The sequence below is a fragment of the Salvelinus alpinus genome, chromosome 2, assembly GCF_045679555.1.
Source record: "Salvelinus alpinus chromosome 2, SLU_Salpinus.1, whole genome shotgun sequence".
NCBI lineage: Eukaryota > Metazoa > Chordata > Actinopteri > Salmoniformes > Salmonidae > Salvelinus > Salvelinus alpinus.
In genome coordinates, this window is record NC_092087.1 from 51,402,106 (window position 1) to 51,410,941 (window position 8,836).

The window sequence follows — 8,836 nt, forward strand, 5'->3', positions numbered from 1 at the left end:
AAATTTCCAAAAGATTTCCTTTCAGTAAGAACATTACATCAGATACAGTGAGCTACAAAAGTATTAGGACAGTGATATTTTATTTGTTGTTTTGGCTCTGTACTCCAGCACTTTGGATTTGAAATTATACAATGGCTATGAAGTTAAAGTGCAGACTGGCAGCTTTAATTTGAGGGTGTTTTATCCATACCGGGCGAACCGTTTAGAAATTACAGCACTTTTGTACATAGTCCCCCCAGTTTAGGGGATCAATAGGTATTGGGACAAATTCCCTTATATGTATATTAAAGTAGTCAAAAGTTAAGTATTTATTTAGTCCCATATTCACAGCACGCAATGACTACATCAAGCTTGTGAATCTACAAATTCGTTGGATGCATTTGCTGTTTGTTTTGGTTGTGTTTCAGATTATTTTGTGCCTAATAGAAATGAATGGTAAATAATGTAGTGTCCTTTTGGAGTCACTTTTATTGTAAATAAGACCATGTTTCTAAACACTTCTACATTAATGTGGATGCTACCATGATTACGGATAGTCCTGAATGAATTATGAGTGAGAAAGTTACAGACGCACAAAGATCCCAACCCCAAGATATGCTAACCTCTCACCGTTACAATAACAGTGAAGATTATCTATGCATAGTCACTTCACCCCCACCTACATGTACAAATTACCTCAACTAACCTGTACCCCCGCACACTGACTCGGTACCCCCTGTATATAGCCTTGTTATAGTTAGTGTTACTATTATTATTACTTTTTATGTTAGTCTACTTGGTAAATCATTTCTTAACTCTTCTTGAAGTGCACTGTTGGTTAAGGGCTTGTAAGTAAGCAAATCACAGTAAAGTCTACACTTGTTGTATTCGGCGCATGTGACAAATAAAGTTTGATTTGATTAGCATGTCTTGAGGGTATGATATAAACTTTCTCTCTGATCATTATTCACAATTCATTCAGAACTATCATGGTAATCATGGTAGCATCCACGTTAATGTAGAAGTTTTTAGAAACATATTCTATTCTTATTTACAACAAAAGTAACTCCAAAATGACACAATACATTATTTACCATTTATTTCTACTGGGCACAAAATAATCTGAAACACAACCAAAACAAACAGCAATTGCATCCATCAAGTTTGTAGTGTCACAGACTTGATGTAATCATTGAGTGCTAGGAATATGGGACCAAAAACTAAACGTACAGCCTACTTTAATACACATAAGTGAATTTGTCCCAATATTTTTGGTCCCCTAAAATGGGGGGACTTTGTACAAAAAGTGCTGCATTTTCCAGACGCTCACCCAATATGGATGAAAATACCCTCAAATTAAAGCTGACTGTCTGCACTTTAACCTCATAGTCATTGCATAATTTCAAATCCAAAGTGCTGGAATACAGAGCCAAAACAACAACAAATGTGTCAGTCCTGATACTTCTGGAGCTCCCTGTATACATAGCAGGGTGATGAAGATATTCAGTTGGGATCATGCAAAGTTAACCTGTACTACAATGCAGTAAAAAAGTGCTTAAAAGTCAATGTATCTGAACATTTCAGAAATGCATTTCATTAAAAAGGTTATTGTTATATAAATTGCTAATGAACTTGGCATTTAGCATCATCCTGCGAGAGAGTTTGTCATATGAAAGGGAAAGTTCACCCAAATTACAAGTTATGAAAAAATATGACAGCAATCCATGCTTTGGTCTATTTACCAGGCCACTGTTTCCAAATGCTTAATCTAAAGCAAGTCAATGATATTGATATTAGCATTTTACATTCTTCATGTCCAAGTCATCTATAAATAACTTAACTGAAGCGTGAAAAATGCTCGTATCGGTACCGTTGATTTGCATTGGATTTGTGCCACAAATGCTAAAAGGTTAGCATTTGGAAACAGGTCAGGTAAACAAAACCAAAGCATGGATTACTGTCATACCTTGTCCAAAGACTGCTTACAGGGTAACAATTTTTTATGGTAATTTGGGTGAACACTCCCTTTAACAATGTACCTTGCTGCAGTAAAGAAAAGGCATTCTGAAATTGTAAGCTGTTAATGCCTAACTAAAACTGTATGGAGCTTGTTTTTTTAGAGTGTGTGTGTGGGGGCTGAGGGGTATAGGGGGAGAAACATGGCCTAGGTGGGGGTCGTATAAGAGGAGGATGTGGGCACGGCGCAGCTCTACGGGGGTCGAGGGTTTGAGAGAGACAAGGAACCAAACCACAGGATTCTTTGAAAACAGGAGATCGCAGAGGGCTTCAGAGCATCTCTCTACGCGCCTCAGAACAGTCAAGCCTTTGTTGGGCTCTCGAGTCGCAACGCTGACAATCGAGAAATATTTACTCTCATGTCTGTTCAGGAACACAGTGTAGGAGATCTAAGAATGTTCAAGCATTATTTCCCATCTGTATGTTTTGTATTATTGTTTGCAAAAAAAGTAATTCAAAAACATGGAACATCAGAATCTTGATAACAATGATCCAATAGACATTGTTCAAATATACACCAGATGTAACTGCTGTATATAAACTGTCATTCTACAATAAACCATAGCAAGCCAAGTGTCCTCATTTCTACCACTTGCACCTGTTTGACCCGACACAGACACATTGCATTTTCTGTAGAACATTGTTCTAGAGATCCTCACTCCCTTCGAAAATATCTACCGGTATGTAGATAGAGGTATCAGGCAACCTCAACATTCAATCAGAGATTTGTTTTATTTCCTCCTACAGCTAATGTTATTACGCTGAAAGTAACACAGTCCTACCGCATTGTTGCTAACTAATAGTAAAGTCATTTCAGCCCTAATTCCTAAGAACCTGATATATTTTATAGCCAACATAACAGATATGCATTCTAATTTACAATCTAGAAAAGTACATTTCTTGAAGACGTGTGTGCTTGCTCATCTTAGTATTTTTCATGGTAGTGAGAGGCTCCGAGACTGCAGATTTGGATTGATCGACTGCCGCCCCCCTGTGGTAAATCTTGTCCCAAGCATAGAAGAGGTGAGATCTCATTTTTGTTTGAACAAAAAGCACTCTTATTCTTTTCTCTTTCATGAGATACAGACAGTTGTTTTGTGTGATCTCTTGTCTTGACAATGAAAACCACATGATCATTTTACTAAATGGCATTGGTTGAGATCAAATATGGCAAACAAAAATCATATGTTTAATTTAATTTAAAATAGGTTGTCAAAATTGGCTCAACAGTCCAAAGGGTTAATCGTACCCCCAAGACATGCTAACCTCCGCTGTAATTGGTAATGGTGAGAGGTTAGCGTGTCTTGGAGTGTATGATCTTTGACCCTCTAACTTTCACTCTCATTATTCACAATTCAGTCAGGATTATCTGTAATCATGGTAGCATCCACAATGTAGAAGTGTTTAGAAACATATTCTATTCTTATTTACAATAACAGTGACTCCAAAAGGACACTACATTATTTACCATTCATTTATTTTGGGCACAAAACAAACTGCAAAAGCATCCAACAAGTTTGTAGAGTCACAAGCTTGATGTAGTCATTGCATGCCAGGATTATGGGACCAAATACTAAATTTTTGACTAATTTATTTATAAGAATCTTTAGGGGTGTCAATAATTTTGACCACCTTTGAGGAAAAAATATATATTACTTGTTAAACAAAATCTTTGAGCAATTACGTTAGTATAAAATAGTATAATTTCCCAATTTTTTTTAGCATAAGAATATAGCTCAGTATTTGAATTATTTATTTTATAGTCATTATTGCTCATGTTTATCAAGGGTGTCAAATTTCAGACCCAACTTTACATTGGATTTTTTTTAAAGTCATCAACCAGTAATGTTATCATCGAATTTCAACCAGTGCTGTAAACATTGAAATTAGGGTAAAACTTAAACACATTAAGACCTAATCTACCATGGACAAATAATAGTATACCTAGCATTGCGTTGAAATGATGGTGTCCTTTGGGCAATTCAGATGTCAATGTAGCCTACATTTACTTTCACATAAGAAAAGTTAGTTACTTTCAAATCAAATAAAAAACGTATTTGTCACATGCGCCAAATAAAACAGGTGTAGACCTTACAGTGAAATGCTTACTTACAAGCCCTTAACCAACAATGCAGTTTCAAGTAAAAAATAGATAAGTTAAACATTTAAAATAAAAGTAACAAATAATTAAAGAGCAGCAGTAAAAATAACAGTAGCGAGGCTATATATAGGGGGTGACGGTACAGAGTCAATGTGAGGGAGCAGCGGTTAGTCGAGGTAACTGAGGTAATATGTACATGTAGGTAGAGTTAAAGTGACTATGCATAGATAATAAACCGAGAGTATCAGCAGCGTAAAAGAGGTGGGGCAATGCAAATACTATTCAATGTTATTTAGGTAGTCTACACAAAAGAGTATGGAAGCTGATCACCATCTAAATGTGTTTCCATGATGGCTCAGCTGAAACATATACGGCTTGTTTTCAAAGCTAAGCAGGGTACATTGAGGTGGGCATCTGGATGGTAGACTTGTTCTCACTAAAGTCCATTACCCCTCATGTACCAATAGGAGTCACTGTTCAGGCAGGAATTGTAAGAATGTGGCTTCACATCATATATCAATCAAATGTATTTATAAAGCCCTTCTTACATCAGCTGATGTCACAAAGTGCTCTACAGAAACCCAGCCTAAAACCCCAAACAATGCAGGTGTAGAAGCACAGTGGCTAGGAAAAACTCCCTTGAAAGGCTGAAACCTAGGAAGAAACCTAGAGAGGAACCAGGCTATGAGGGGTGGCCAGTCCTCTTCTGGCTGTGCCAGGTGGATTATAACAGAACAAGGCCAAGATGTTCAAATGTTCATAGATGACCAGCAGGGTCAGATAATAATAATCACAGTGGTTGTAGAGAGTGCAACAGGTCAGCACCTCAGGAGTAAATGTCAGTTGACTTTTCATAGCCGATCATTCAGAGTATCTCTACCGCACCTGCGGTCTCTGGAGAGGTGAAAACAGCAGGTCTGGGACAAGGTAACAAGTCAAGGTTCCATAGCCGCAGGCAGAACAGCTGAAACTGGAGCAGCAGCACAACCAGGTGGACTGGGGACAGCAAGGAGTCATCAGGCCAGGTAGTCCTGAGGCATGGTCCTATGGCTTAGGTGCTCCTAGAGAGAGAATTAGAGAGAGCATACTTAAATTCACACAGGACACCTGATAAGACAGAAATACTCCAGATATAACAGACTTACCCTAGCCCCCCGACACAAAGTATTGCAGCATAAATACTGGAGGCTGAGACAGGAGGGGTCGGGAGACACTGTGGCCCCGTCCGACGATACCCCCGGACAGGGCCAAACAGGCAGGATACAACCCCACCCGCTTTGCCAACATACAGCCCTCACACCACCAGAGGGATATCTTCAACCACCGACTTACTATCCTGAGACTTCTCTTAAATTAGGTTGATGGAATGATGTTGAAACAATTATGTTGATTCAAATATACCATTTTACTATCAACATTGAAACAAGGTCAAATAACATATGTCTAATCAAATATGAAGTTCAACAATTTCAACCACCCAATATACAGGTAACTGACAAAATACTGGAAACACTTCAGTAAATGAGAGACACAAAGCATATAGAAAGCAGGTGCTTCCACACAGGCGTGGTTCCAGGGTTAATTAAGCAATTAACATCCCATCATGCTTAAGGTGATAAAAATGCAGGGGAGGCCATTCTTTTGTCTACCATGGCTATACCCAAATAGGATGACAATGCCCCCCATCCACAGAGCACGAGTGGTCACTGAATGGTTTGATGTGCATGAAAACCATATGCCATGGCCGTCTCAGTCACCAGATCTCAAGTCAATCGAACACTTCTGAAGTGACACCTGAGACAGTTTTCCACCACCATTAACAAAACAGCAAATAATGGAATTTCTCATCTATGTCAAGGTGCATTGAAGCTGTTCCGGGCCAACGCCCTATTAATGGCAAAATGTAGATTTCTGCCTAAATAGACATACCCAAAAGTAACTGCTAGTTATGTGTAATTACGTGGTATATTTGGAAAGACGACATCTGGGAGATTGTGAGGAAATTATCAGAAAATAGGAGTTACATAGCTCAGAATACACAAGATCAAGAACACACAAAAAACACTTTTGTATTTTTAAAGTCATCTTTCATTGACAAGCTGTAAGTGAATTATTGATAACCAGAGCTGGAAACAATCAGATGGCTCCCACAAAGCGTGAACAATATCAGGAAACAGGTGTGGTCATGGGATGTTTCCAAGTCTCTGACCCAGGTAGCAATAGTTCGCATTACGCATAAAAGAGTCTAGGCCTTGCTTTGTCCCACCCAGGTCAACTGCATATCCCTGGAAAGCTTATCTCATTGACTACTAGACTGTCAAGATGCCATAGTAGCCAATCCCCTGTGTAATGGATGCCTACAGTGCGTAAGCAAGCAACATATCTTTGATGCGCAAAGATAGTCACTCAGTGGACAGTCAATGTTGCTATTAAGTCATACATCATCAGATAACATTGGCAATAGGTTAGATTTGTTCCTACCAACCTAAGGATTCATCTGAAACCAATGTAGTTATAGCTCAAACACAGACCAAATCGAAGCTTACCTTGTAAGATGTTTGCTGTTTTACACAAACGTGTAAAATAAACATTTTGACTATCGGGGCTGGTGGTCAATAATCAATATAAAATAAAATATTTTAAAATATCCGCATGATCTGTGGAGTCCCGGCTTTCGATGTCAATCAACGTATTCCCTGTTTATTTCGTTGAAGCTTCACAACGCAAACCGGAATGTAGGTAGCAGCCATCTTGAAATTAGGTCATTGCCTCGGCATGTCCTTATACATACGCATGTCCATAGATGGTAGTAAGTCACATGAAAGAATTGAAGACGCCAATCAATACCCAATATACTCAGCTTTTCGCAGATACCATGCTTTTGGAGATAGTGGCTACCGTTCTCATACCAGACTGAATTGAATAAATCAAATCTAAAAGGGTTCCCAAATATGGGGACTTTACATTTAAGATGTTAAAACACTATGTTGGCAGTTACCTGTATATTAAATATAGGATGAAACATATTTTGGGGGAATTTAACACAATTTCAACATATTCATAGTTCTGATGATCATGTTCAAATTAGATTGACGTAACAACCTGTCAATGTATTTAAGTTTAAGTTTGACCCTAATCTCAATGTTTACAACGCTGGTTGAAATGTATTTTCCACGTCCCATTGATTCCACGTCGACAAATGACACTGAAACAAGTTGGATGTTTCATAGCTAATTAGTTTTGTTTTACTTTGTGGATTAGGCTACTCTGTATATCCAATATGAAACTCCACAACTCACCAATTGCATAGTTCGCGCACAGAATCCAACCATTATCCAGTGGTAGCGGTATTATCAGCGTCGGGTAGGCTACTATGCTCCAAAAGGGCAAAGATTAGGCTAACACCAGAGACAAACTCAGTGAGAAAGCAGCTGTACCTATGATATCAATGCAAAACAATATGTCACAATAAAAGCTTGTTTTCGGTTTGATTTTTGATCCGACTTACAGCTGCTAGGGCCATGGTTAAGTTTGATTGAAATTAGACAGACAAAACTCAATAGCTATTAATAGATTTCACCTAATAGCACTCTTCATCTAATCCATTCACCACCAGCTTGTCAAACCTCCTTTACAACCCAAACAGGAGCACAAACACTTTTGGGCTTTTGCGCCAGCCCTTGATGAGCTGAATCAGGTGTATTGGAGCACGGCTGGGGCCAATGCTTACCCAGAAGCTCTCCAGGAGGAGGGATGGTTGATCCCTGTTCCAAAGGACATTCTGAGTGAAAAAAGTGGAAGACAGAGTAACACATATTGTATCTCACTAATCATTGGTAAGACAAAGTGTACAGTGGAACTTGTGGGACAGATTCAATAATAGACATGCTGGATAGGGGGAGGTCATATGCCATTCGGAATCCGTTCTGCTGAAACACTTGCTTGGAATTCAGACCAACAAAGTTTCTTTAAAGTAGATGTGTTTGATGTCATTGCAACATATGATTTTGGCTGTGAAGTAAGCTCTGTCACTTTAAAATGCGTCTTGCCGACAGAATGGAGCAAATGTGCAATAGAGTTGCGTGTCGAGGTTGTCGATAACATAAAGCGATGACATAGTCTTTGAATGCACTATCTTTACGCTGTCAGAAGCATGTTATAGCAGATATAATAAACAGTCTTGGCAGCTGATGAAGTGTATTACATTCATGACACAAACCCTTATTTTACAATAAGCATATGGCTAGCCAGCTAGCATACCTAAACTACTGCTGTGTAAAGTCAGTTGTCGTACGCCAATGTTGTTGCTGTTGAATTTTTATGATGTCCGGGTTGTCCGGGGCTTGACAGCTGTAAAACTTGTAAAATACTTTTATAAATGTATGTAGTTCTTTCCTTGAGCTGTTCTTGTCTATTAATGTTCTGTATAATGTCATGTTTTGTGTGGACCCCAGGAGTAGCTGCTGCTTTCGCAACAGCTAATGGGGATCCTAATAAAATACCAAATGTCAACGACGTCTAGCAACATCATCTAGAACAGATAGTTGGTGAACATAAACAAACGAACATGGGAGCTTGTTTGTTGCAAATTGTGATGCCAAATAGCAGTGGTGGGAAAGGTATCCAATTGTTATCATACTTGAGTTAAAGTAAAGATACCTTAATAGAAAATGACTCAAGTCAAGTTATATTTGCGTGATTTAGCTTATTCATTATTCATAATGAATTAATCATTCATGT

General features: G+C 38.5%; 1 long non-coding RNA gene across 1 annotated transcript; it reads right to left on the reverse strand.

Annotated features, from left to right (window-relative positions):
* Window positions 1-1,063: 1,063 nt before the first annotated feature.
* LOC139564517 (uncharacterized) lies at window positions 1,064-7,069 on the reverse strand. Its single transcript, XR_011672764.1, has 2 exons — window positions 6,643-7,069; window positions 1,064-5,157 (listed from the first exon to the last, which is right to left on the reverse strand). It is a non-coding gene; the product is annotated as an uncharacterized lncRNA (long non-coding RNA).
* Window positions 7,070-8,836: the final 1,767 nt, after the last annotated feature.